General features: G+C 38.2%; 1 non-coding gene across 1 annotated transcript; it reads right to left on the bottom strand.

The window, feature by feature from the left end:
• Positions 1-1632: 1632 nt before the first annotated feature.
• On the bottom strand, positions 1633-1739 carry LOC132642978 (small nucleolar RNA R71). Its single transcript, XR_009583445.1, has one exon. It is a non-coding gene; the product is annotated as a small nucleolar RNA R71 (small nucleolar RNA).
• Between the last annotated feature and the right edge of the window lie 11715 nt (positions 1740-13454).

Below are 13454 nucleotides of genomic sequence, written 5' to 3'. Positions count from 1 at the left end.
GAGTTGCCAAGTAATTGTCACCACTTACGCTTCAGAAGGACGGACCGTAACACAGGGTACGGTCCGTCGCATGGTGGCCGTAACGTCGAAGTGGTCAAATGACGAAATGAAGGACGGACCGTAACCTGAGTTACGGTCCGTAACAATGCGGCGTAAGGGCATTTTTGTCCAGAAACTTGGCGCGATTTTTGGCTCTATAAATACATAATGTAGGGTTTTAATTCATTATTCAGATTTTATTTTAGAGGCATAAACCCTAGATTTTTAATCTTGAAGTGATTGGAGCATTTAAGGCAACAACTTCACTCTCATTCCATCTTGTATTAGTATTGTAAGTGTATTATGTTAATCTTTAAGCTTTTTCTGTCAAGAAACATTATGAGTAGCTAATTTCAATTCTAAGGTTGTGAATCCCATGATGGGTATTATGTGAATGGGTTTCTATTATTGATATATGCATAATGGTTGTTGTTATTTATTCTATCTTTGTGGTGTAACGTTGGGTAATGATTGCAAGCATTAGCCGAAGCCATTATATTGACTTTTCTTGGGAAAGAGAGTCAATATTGGTAAGATTGAATAACAATGACTCGAGGCGTTAACCCTCGTTTAATAGACTAACTTAGGAATAAGAATAAGTCTAAATTGGCATTATTGGTCGCTCTTCGATTGTAACTCTTTTATATTCTGAAGAATCATAAAGAGGAAATACTGCTTAACTGTTGGGAAACATTAAGAAGTCTTTAAGAGATCAAGTGCATATTCTTAGAACAACCATTAGAAGTATATCACATTGAAATCCGAAGCATAATATCTAATCAAATTGGGAAACACAACCTTAGTTTCTCTCTCATATTAATTACATTCTAAGTCAAAGTATTCAATTACATTAATCAACAATCAATTCAAACTATCCGGAATAGGATTAAAGCCTTTAAAGATTGGTATCGCATACGATTAGTACTCTTTTCTCTCCATATTCCCTGTGGGATTCGACCCCAACCTTGTTGGGTTACTATATTTGACAACGTCCGCTTTACGCCATTAATAGGTGTAATTTGAGCGTATCAAATTTTGGCGCCGTTGCCGGGGAATACGGTTCAGAAATTACTAATTGTTGTGTACTATTCTTTAAAACTTTTTCTATTCCATCACACCTCGTTTTCTATTTTAGTGAACCAGGTGAACATGGCTGGAAGACCCCATCGCAATCAAGGGAACCAAGGGGGGATCCAAGTGAACCATCCTGCACCAGAAGAAGAGGAGGATGAGAATGTATTTGCAGAATTCATCGACGAAGCTGATTATGCTTCTGCTGTAGTTCCCCCGAGAACAGGAAATGCTAATTTCAAAATTGATAGTTCTATCTATCAGCTATTGAAACTTGAAGGCTATTTCCGAAATTCTTCGGAAGACTGTCCCCTTCGACACCTAAAGAATTTTGTGCATGTATGTTCCCAACAATCTCAAGGTGCTGTTCCTGCTGATGCACTGCGACTGCGGGTTTTCAAATATTCATTAGCTGGCCAAGCTAGGGAATGGTATGAAAAGCTCCCGAGCAATACTATTCATACCTGGAATGAGCTGGCCAATATCTTTCTAAAAAAATGGTTCCCACCCAGCAAAAAGGCTGAGCTTCGGGATAAGATTTTTGGGTTTAAACAACTTCCAGGGGAACAACTATATGCTGCATGGGAGAGGTTCAAATGTTATCTAGCTCAATCTCCGAATCATGGATTTCCAGATGCAATTCTCACAGAGAAGTTCTACAAGGGGCTAGATACAATGAATCAAATAGCTGTCAACACTGCAGCTGGGGGATGCTTTATGGACAAAACCTTTGTCAACATCACCCGGTTGCTTGACAAGCTTACTACCCATAATCAAGCCTGGCATTCGACTGATAGCGAATTCCTATCATATGGTAGTCCCTCTGTGGCCGCGGTGGCCAAAGAAAATCATGAGCGAGATCATGCGTTCGCTCAACTGCAAACCACCGTGGATTTATTATCCAAAAGGCTTATGGAGAAAGAGGCCAAATGTGTAAACGTTATCGATGAGATGCCACCTCCTGCTCCCGGAATGTATCAAGTTTCTGACGAAACTTATCTTGAGGGGCAGCCACAATATGAGGATGCGAATTATGTCAATAACTCGCAAGGGGGTTATCAACGGCAAAACTACCAAGGTTCCGGTAATCACCCATGGCAAAGGCCTCAACAAAATTACCAAGGATAGAATTATGGAAGAACTGATCAGGGTAATCCCAATCAAGGGAATTACAATAACAATAATTATGGCAACAAGAGCTCTAACCCCTACATTCCACCTAGGGGGCAAGCATCCAATTCCCAGCCATGGAAAGATAATTCAGCTACTAACTCTGCTGGTAACACGTCTAATGATTCTGCAGAACTGAAGAGTATGATGCAGAAAATGCTGATGAATCAAGACAGAACAGAGAGCACAATCAAGGGAATGTCCCAGGTCCAACTATCGCATTCAGCTTCCATTCAGAAGCTTGAAGCGCAATTCAGAGACCTTTCCCGAGAAGTGCATACTCCTCAACGGGGACAATTACCGAGTGATACAGTTCCTAATCCAAAAGGTAGTGGAGTGAACTCTGTGGAGAATGTACTTGCCATTAGCACCAGAAGTGGAAAAATACTTCAGGGTGACAATAAAAAGCCAATTGATCAGGAACCAATTGTTGAAAAAGAAGCGCAGCCTAGTGTATTGGATGATATTGTCGAGGAAGAAGCAGGGGAGGAAGTCCCCATTGTAGTTGAAGAAGAGCTGAATCTTAATAAACCAAAGGAACCGGTGGAAAACCAGGAAAAGGGGAAGGCAAAACTTTCCGGTGCTCTTCGCCCTTTGAGCCAATTGTTTAAATCTTCACCGCCTTTTCCTCAAAGGTTGGTGAGAAAAACAGAAGATGAGAAGTGCTTGAGATTTTATGATCAACTCAAGCAGTTGACGATGAACATTCCTTTCATGGATGCTGTTAAAGAAATGCCTGGCTTTGCTAAGTATTTGAAGGATCTTTTAACAAAGAAGAAAAAGCCATTGAAACACGACACTGTGGGTATCACTCACCGCGTTAGTGCCATTCTTTCCAAAACCACTGTGCAAAAGAGGGAAGATCCTGGAGCATTCACAATTCCATGCACCATAGGGCAACAAAATTTTGCCAGGGCTTTGTGTGATAACGGGGCTAGCATAAATCTTATGCCCCTGGAAATTTTTAAGAGATCGGGGCTAGCTATGCCAAGGCCAACTACCATGAGGTTGCAGATGGCTGACAGATCGATAAAAAGGCCAGTTGGAGTAGTTGATGATGTGCTGGTTCGAATCGGGGAATTTCTACTGCCGGCAGATTTCGTGATTCTTGATTGTGTTATTGATCAAGAAATTCCTATTATTCTGGGAAGACCTTTCCTTGCCACAGGGAGGGCTCTTATGGACTCCGAAAAGCACGAAATAAAGTTCCGGGTGAACGATGAGGAGGTGACTTTTCACGCTAGCAAAGGCATGAAGTTACCTAGTCCTTATCAAAGCATTTCAGTCATAAACTCTGTTGACAAGGTGGATGAAGCAGTGGAATTTAAAATGGAGGAAGAATGCTTGAGCGAAGCATTGTTGGCCATCTTGGTGAATTTTGATGCCGACCAAATGGAGGGATATAATGAGACAGTGAATTCACTCACAGGTCTGGGGTCTTACTCTTATGAGCCCAAGAAATTGTCTCTTGATCTAGAGAAACGAACAACTCCTCCAGCAAAACCATCAATTATTGAGCCACCGAAACTGGAACTCAAGAAACTGCCATCACATCTTAAATATGTATTTCTTGGAGAAAATGCTACTCTTCTAGTTATTGTGTCATCGCTTCTGAATGAGGGCCAAATTCAAAGACTCATCGTAGTCTTGAGAAAGCATTTAAGAGCTCTGGGTTGAACTATTGCAGACATCCAGGGGATTCCCGCCGGAATTTGTGAGCACCGAATACAGTTGGAGGAGGAAAGTTCGCCGAGTGTTGAACATCAGAGAAGATTAAATCCACCGATGCAAGAGGTGGTGAAGAAGGAGATCATTAAGTGGTTAGATGCTGGGGTGGTTTACCCGATTGCCAACAGCCCTTGGGTAAGCCCTGTTCAGTGTGTGCCAAAGAAAGGGGGCATCACTGTTGTCCCTAACTCGAAAAATGAGTTGATTCCAACAAGGACTGTCACCGGTTGGAGAGTGTGTATGGACTACCGGAAGTTGAATACCGCATCTTGCAAGGATCACTTCCCTATGCCTTTTATTGATCAAATGCTTGATCGGCTAGCCGGAAGATCTTATTACTGTTTCTTGGATGGGTACTCAGGATACAACCAGATCAACATTGCGTTGGAAGACCAAGAAAAGACTACTTTCACTTGTCCCTATGGGACATTCGCTTTCAGCCGGATGCCATTTGGTCTTTGCAATGCACCAGCTACCTTCCAAAGATGCATGATGTCCATATTCTCTGATATGGTTGAAAACTTTCTTGAAGTTTTCATGGATGATTTCTCGGTGGTGGGAGATTCATTCGATGAATGTTTGGGTCATCTTGATCGGGTGCTGCAACGGTGTGAGGAAACCAACCTCGTGCTCAACTGGGAGAAGTGTCATTTTATGGTCAAGGAGGGCATTGTCCTTGGCCATAAGATTTCAGAAAAAGGGATTGAGGTTGATCAAGCTAAAATCGGTGAACAGAACGTGGTCGCCACCCCGACACTGGCGCCACAACACATCATACTCCAGAGTAAGGAATAACTCCGTAACATGTCATATCATATCAGATGGCCATATCGTATCATATCATATCATATCAGAATATGTGTACATGGCACAGCATACTCCACAACCCATGTACATGTATACCTGCCCCTCACATCGAGGCACGGCGAACAATGCAGTGGAATACGCTTGATAACATATCCTGGCTCGGGCTCAGTGAGGGAAACATTGAGGCGTCCACGAGTGGAGTAGTGAGAAACTAAATGCAATGTAAAACACAATACATTTACAAAGACTCGATAGGACATATCGAATGACAAATCGTAATAATGAAATCGGACGATAATCATAGTAGGTGTATTTCGGACGTCATAGTGAGTTACGTAGAAATAATCTTTCTGGGATCGTTTCCATGTTCCAAAATAGTTTATAAGACTCAATGGAATATTTAAAACAATTGTCATTTAGTAATTAGAAGAATAGTTAAAACGTTTCCTTTAATATCGCTTGAAAATAAGACAATAATACAACAGGAGATGAATCGGGAATAGTGGGCCCACCTCGGGTCAACTGAGGTGGCGTACACAATTTACGTACGTTACACTTCATGACGTCACTTGTGAGAGTTTTAAAGTAGTCGGGTCCTATTTGCGCAAGTTCTAGGTGTTTAGACAATTCTTCCAACTATTCATGAAATATTTAATTCAATTCTACTGAATGAAAAAAGGAGCAAATTTAGGCACGGATTCCTAAGAGTAGAGTCGTCCCCGAGGCTCGTATCCAAACCTATCACACCTAAGACATGCCAAGAGAAGGAAAGGTAAAACTTTACATACCTTATTTGCTCCTTACGCCTCTCCAAACTCAATTCCCGTTTCCTCCAAAATATACAATTGGTCATAATTACCAAATATCAATTACAAGCCTTTAGGAATTCAATCTTAACTCATACTTGTCTACAGAAATTTGGGCAGCATCTCCCCTATACATACAACATCCAAGAGATTTAACTCGGCTCCAATTGTCAACAACCATACCAACAACAATACCAACAATTTCATATCAAACTATAATTAAATCCATTCTTAAATCACTTCCAAAACGGCCCAATATACATTGGTATACCAATATTTGTATACACTTCTTTATTTTGTATATGCATAGTATCACGGTAACAAAAATAACAACAACTACAACCTAGCAAATTCTTATTAACAGTACCTTTGTACGTGGCTGTAGTGCTACTGAATATTTTGGGTCGAGCCATCATTTACAAGTATCTATTGCAAATCCTTTTTTCATACTTTAAATAAGAAGGGATGGCAACAACACTGTTAGACACGCTTTGTTTCTTTCCCAAAAATGAGTTTTCTCCCACAGTGAAGAAAAACGTTGTTCCTTGAATTTAACTTTCCACCCCACGTTTCGTCTATGCATAACTCATTACAACTTCCTTTTATAGCTTGTACCAAGATGAAGTCATAATTTAATAAGCCAAAAGAGAGTTATGTGTTTTAGTGGACAGTGGGATCCACGTACAATCAATTCACAAAAGAATTGTTATTACATAGGAAGCCACCACCTGCATATCAGAAAGCATAGTCACTTAAGTATCTATGCCGAACGTGCCGCGTGGAAGTGTTGGACTAACACTTTATTCATCCCTAATTAATATCTCCACTATACTTCATGTTTATCCAATTACACATGTAATTAATTTCGTATTTCTCATTCCACAATTTAGTTATGACTTCAACGAACTTAAATATATCTAGTAAAAAATAGTTCTTACCTTATATGCCAAAAATAATTTTCTTCCACCTTATTTCTCTTGAAAAAAAAAAGCCCGAATTTAACAACGTGATAAAATAGAACAAAGTGTGCAAAATCCGTATGATGTCCTTGTAATGAATTATATTTTCATTCTTTGCAATTGCAAGCGACGTGCTACAAAATTTACTTGAAAATCACGTTTTTGCTGTGTCCCTATGAAATAATGTTTCAGCTAGCTATATTCCTTAATGAAAAATTAAGACAAGATATAGGCACTTTAAGTCACCTCTTTAGCTTTACATGTGTCAACTTTTGGCCCACCATACCACTACACCTTTTAATACACATGCAACTTTCCTTGACAATTTCAAATGATGTTGTGTCCCTTCCATGTGAATAAAATAATACACATGTCAAACATTTAGCTTGTACACTAAATCTGAAAATGTAACCAATTCATATTGGGTCCACATCTGGAAATCAGGCCCCTAAAATTTCTCACGTTAATTCATTTGCCTCCCAACTCACTTAAATATTTATCACTTAATAATCTAATCATAGTTAATTAATCTCTAATCTCCATTAATATTTCAAACCTCGACAAAACTTATTTTCTTAGATTTGTTTAACTTCAAATATTTATAACACGTCTGTACCATCACTACAACCACCCATAAGCTTGGGAAGATAACCTCATTTTCGTTACTAGTGTCATTTAACTCGCACGCTTTCCGACGTACGAAAATACGGGATGTAACAGAAAGCTTGATGATCAAAGAATAAAGGTGATGAATAAACAATAAATAATATTAATAATAATAGTTTATTTTCTTAGTCAGACTTGGGGGCCTCCTTCTACAAATGAAAATCCTATTTATAAGTATATGGTCCTATTTGGTGCTCTTCTCGTTGTGTATTTGTGATGTGCCGTGAAATTATGGCATATTCGATGCTCTTGGGCTATAAGTTTTACTTGTTTTTGAGCAAGTCTTGATCTTTTTGATGTATTTGTGATATGTTGCAAGTGTTTAACGTATTGCGGGAGCAAGTCGTGGAAATGAATTAAAAAGACGTTCAATTAAAAAACAATAACTGAAGCCTGACTTATACGGAGCAATATATGGACCGTATAGTATTTATGGTCCGTCAAAGCCACCGTAGATGCATAACAGAAAGGCCTCAGACCTGAAGAGAAACTCAAGGCAGAAGTACGGACCATATATTATTTACGATCCGTAAATCCCACCGTAGATTGGTTCAAACAAAGTCTCAAAGGGAAGAGGATTGTATGGATAAGTTATACGGACCGTATAATATTTATGGTCCATAAAAGTGGATCGTATATCTCGCAACTAAAGAAGATTTTACGGAGAACTGTTCACTGATTCTACGAACCGTATAAATTGTATGGTCCGTACATTGGTCTGTCGGGGGTAATTTTGTCAATCATACTTTGCACGACTTAGACTTATAAATACCTGATTTAGGTTTCTTGTAAAGTACAATTCACCATGTTTCAGTTTATTTCCCTTAGCACTAAATACTCATAGTTTTTGAAGGTTTTTGGGATTACAAACAATTGCAATTAATTTCTCTTCAATTCTAACTAATCATTCGTAAGCATTATGATTTCAATTATTTCTTATTGTTCTTCATCTTCTATAAGTAGCTAAACTTTCCTACTGGGGTTGTGAACCTAATAATGGGTGTTTTGTGATTGAGTTTTGTGATTGATACACACATAATGGATTATTAGGGTTTATCTATTCTTCATTCTTCATTCATAATAAATGGTTGCAAATATTGATTAAAGCTATAAATCTTGATTAGATTGGGAAAACAATTAGGGTTGGTTAGAATAGATAATAAGAACTCAAAGCCGTAAACTTTATTTAATAAATTCACTTAGGAATAACAAGAATTTACTTGGTATAATTAACTGTTCCTCATAGTTACTTTCTTACATTTGGGAAAATCATAGAAAAAGATAATCTTTATTTATTGGGGAATAGTAGAGATTCATATATGATATTTATACGTCATTGAATAAATTGACACGTGTCGACTACAGGTAAGTCCACCTGTCAGGTACATTTTTGACTCACATAGCGACTCTACTTGGGAGAAATCCTGAGTGTGTCCTAGTCTGGCAACAAAGTGAGTTGAACACTTATTTGGACTTTTTAAACCAAAAAATCCTTTTTATAAAGAGATTTTTTGCCGAATTTTTCCTTGTAACCATGATATGAATGAAATGGAAATGACATTTTTTGCGAAAAATTAAACACTTTTAAAGAAATAAGTACAATAATCACACATTCAAGCTCGTAGGTCAACCGTATTCTACGGATCTTTAATACTAGAGTGCGTAAAACCTTCCCTAGGAGATCACCAGAACCCTTACCTCAAACTTTGGTCCAAAAGATTTTTTACTTATTTTTGGAAAAAATCTTTAAACCCGATCTTCCTAGTTTTCCATAATAATTTGGTGGCGACTCTAAAAATACTAAAATCCAATTAGAACACCAACAACCTCATAGTAACTTTTATTCCTTACCCGTATAAAAGTGAACCGTAACAGATGCTGACTCTGCTAGGGATTTCCTAGGTTCTAACCATAAGGGTTTCAATATAATATGGTTTTAACTGTACTTATCTATTTATGTGTTTAAATTTTGCAATTATAAACTGTCACTCATTTCATATCATAAACTCTGTCACTTCTAGCAAAAAGCATGGTTTCAAAGGGGACACGCGGGATCGCGATCTAACCTTCACTAAAAAATTCGAAACACCCTGTCTTTGGAATACGTTGAATGTTAAGTTGGTGTGCGCTCACCCAACGGCCAACAACGGTTCACCCCGAGTAGTTCACTTGGGTCCAAGGTCAATTCGAAAAAACCACTCTTGCATAAGCCTAGGTTAGAGCTAAGACAAATCCAAATGGAAAGTAGACTAGGTGATTTGGATATTTTAAGCGTATCCAAACTCGATCGGGAGACTACCCCGTGTTAAATTTGGTCTATAACCCGAAAAACACTGCATATCATATTATGTGCTATTTAGAAACATTTAAATGTGCCTGTGAATGAAACCATTGCCTAAGGGAGGGGGAAATTAACTTTGGTTTCTGTTTTAATAATCAATTTGAGTTTCGATATGGTCCTGACTACACCTGAGTTGCTACGGATTTGGTGGGGCCAAATGTCTCCGGAGGAGAAAAGAGAAATTTCATGTCATTTATGAAATTTGACATCCATCATGACTATGACCGGTTGCAAGGAACTAATAGAAGTGACTATCGAATTTTGGATAGAGATAGAATGGTTTTCAGATTTGGGGATATTATCGAAATGACACCGACTCTGGAGGAGTTTAGGGATGTGTTAGACTAGTATAGGCTCGGGCTGAAAAGAAGAAGATCCCAACATACAAATCCCAAAGTGCATCAAATTACAAGATACCACAAACTATAAGCAGCACAACAATATAAATAGCAGCAACTTACCCCAAAGGCAATGGACAACACTTCCCAATTTCAAAAGTAAAGCAGAATGTAGACTCAAATGCAGCCGACATTTGACCAAAGTACAGCAATGGCAGGCCAAACAATTTGCTTGAAAGCTCAGAAACTCACAGCAACATCAGTAAAACAATAATTCAAGGAGATTTTGGGATGTGAACTCCCCAGGTCATGCAAAGAAAAATAGGGGTGAAGGATAAGTATTCAGAACAGAAAAGAATTTTAACAAGATAATATTAAAAAAGGTACATCTTTTGTAAAATAAATTATCATAACTTTAACTTAAATTTCAAAATAGATTGAGATGGTAAGAGAATCAAATCTGAAGATCCTAAGAGAAAATGAAATCATCATAAACAAACTTGTAAGATAACACTAGTGATTATTTGGGTGTAGCTTCTAGAAAAAGCAAAATACCACTTCAACGTAACACAATCTTAAAAGGGAAATTTCCAGAACATACTAAGCATCAGACTTGAAACATAATACAGCAAAGGGGGCTACCATCATCCATATTTTCTATGCCGCTCCAGGTCAAAAGATTTCTAGAACCTTAGGCATGGCAAGCTATCAAAGGAGGCTAATGTTACACCTCGGAAAATTTCATGTCGTTGTGCGGTAAATAGACTGACGCAGGGTAAGAAGTATATGACGTCCCTACTAGTAAGAAGGGATATTCAATGGTTCTAATTAAGATTCTAAAGACATTTCAGGGAAAAGAGAAGAAAGCTTGTTGGAGAAAGTTAAGGTAGAGAATATCGAATATAGTGAACCAGGAGGTATTAGGGGTGGGCATAAACACCGAAAACCGAACCGAACCGAATTAATTCGGTTTTTCGGTTTCGGTTTTTTCGTATTTCGGTTCGGTTTCGATTTTTTTTAATAACAATTTCGGTGCTCGGTTCCGGTTCACCGATTCTTCGGTTTTTCGGTTAAACCGAAAATTTACTAAACAATTTTTTACAACTCTCAAATCACTCAGCCCACTCCACTTACTTAGGCCCAAATTAATATATGCAAGCCCATTCCTACCATACTTTGCGAAGGTACAGGTTACATTTGTTTATCTCTTATCAAGTCATAAACACAAATACCATTCTGCCTATGATATGGATATACTTGAACTTATGCTTCTGACTAGCTCTTTCTTTTTCCTCAAATGATATTATCTCCTTTTTCATTTTTTTAATGGTGCGTTATGTGTTGGTTTTACAATGAATTCCTTGTTTTGCTTCTTTTTTTAAGGCTACTGCCTACTGTTCAGAATAAGAATTGAACGTCTACCTAATCTAGTACTTTGTCCAAAGTTTACAAGGATAGCCCATTTCAAACTAAGATATAAACATTGGATTGAATTGAACTTGTTATGATATATACATCCTGCACTGCAAGCACTATTCCTTTATGCTTTGGCTGAAAAAACTGTTGATTGCTACATTCCTAGCACATTTATCGTGCTGCCTATTTAATTAAAATAGCTCATTTTTAATTAAAAAGAAAGTTTATTTTACAAGCAGAAAACCGAATTAGAAAAACCGAAACCGAATTAATTCGGTGTGGTGTTCGGTGTCCACTTTCAAAAAACCGAAGTTTAAAAAATCGAACCGAAAAACCGAACGCCAACCCCTAGCATGTATTCCTGGTGATTTACGGGGTTAGAAGTTGAACAAATCGAATCGACGCAAACTGAGCGGATTCAAGAAAATCTACAGACACCAGTCAACGCCGACGGGCCGTCGACATGTCGACGGACCGTCACTGTGCACAGTCAATATGTTTCTGCAAACTGAAACCTGCAGGCGCAAGTTGATGGACCGTCGACCCGATCGTCAATATGTTTCTGTGATCAGAGAGTCTCAAGTGTAAGTTGACGAAGCAAGTCGACGGACCGTTGACACCTCGACGGGTCGTCGACCTGCTTCTCTGGAACTTTCCAGCTATAAATAAACGAGTTGAGCTCCAAATTTTCAGATTTCAGTCTCTCTCTAAGTCTTGAAGGTTCTAAAAATTCTCTCATCATATTATAATATATCCAAGGGAAATCAAGGAATAAACACCAAGAATTAGTAGAATCAAGTGCGAGGATACTCTCTAGGGTTTGTGGAAACCAAAGATCTCTTTGGTGTTGAAGTAGGGTTTTCGCCAAGTGAAGTATTTACATCCAAAGCCCATTCCTACATCATCATAGGGGAGTTTTATGATCATTTCATGTTATTAAGAATATTGAATGGTTGAAAGACTTGGATTGAGGAGGAAAGCAGAATATGGAGCTCAAATGTGAAAATAATGTTATTCTTGAATAGTGACCTGACTTGAATTATAGTTCTTGACATGTTATGAGTATAATCTTGTTATAAATGATATAAATGATGTTAAAGAAGCATTATATGAGGATGAATGTGGTGTTGTATGATAGCTATGGTTATGGATGACTTTGAGAGGGAATTTTGAGGATTGAATAATGTTTAGCTTAACAAAGCTTATTGATTATGACATTGTGGGTGTTGTTGCTGATGTTTGGGAGTTGTTATATTGTATGGAGAACATTGTAGAAACAAAGGAAGTGCTGCCCAATTTTCATTATCCCTTAGTCGCCTTAGTTTAGCTTCAAGTATGTTTCAGTTATCTAATCTTAGTACAAATTCTCTTGAATGTAGAATTGTGAGTATTGGAGAGAAGCAATTAGTTGATAAAGCTAGAGTGATGTAAAGGGATGTAAAGCTAGTCCTTTTTTTTCTAAGGCATGATTCCTATAATATGACTTCCTTTATCTTTCCATGACTTTCTCATATTCCGGAAATTATAAGCCTATGACTATTAAGAGCTACTCATAAGATAATGATAAGAGGCGTGTTATGAATGCAATAATGATGACGATGGATCTAAATCTAGAGACCCTAAAGCTCATGATATGATATTCTTATGAAGCTAATGATTCTTATATGATTCATTGTTGTTAGACTCACCTTATGATGCTAGTTCCTTCAAAGTGAGCCATAAGGATCATGACTACTCCATAATTACATCGAGGGTTCTCGACCTTACGTCACCCCGATAGAGTCGTAGCTTTTACTTGAGTTCTTGTGCATGCTTTATGATGAGTATATATGTATGATTACACCGCGCCTAGTTGGCCGGACATGACACCGCTAAGGCGGGCGGCTTATGATAACACCATGCCTAGATGGCCGGACATGACACCGCTAAGGTGGGCGGCTTATGATAACACCGTGCCTACTTGGCCGGACATGATACCACTAGTGGGCAGCGTGATATGATTACCCCGGAAGCGGGCTAATGATGTTATTGATTCAGACATTATGTATGTATATGTGACATATTTGAAAGTTAAAAGTGACCATGCAAGATTCCACCTCAAGAGGCAAGCAGC

This window comes from Lycium barbarum, chromosome 5, assembly GCF_019175385.1.
Source record: "Lycium barbarum isolate Lr01 chromosome 5, ASM1917538v2, whole genome shotgun sequence".
NCBI lineage: Eukaryota > Viridiplantae > Streptophyta > Magnoliopsida > Solanales > Solanaceae > Lycium > Lycium barbarum.
Note: the sequence above shows the minus strand (reverse complement) of the source record. Positions and strands in the feature narration are given on the sequence as shown.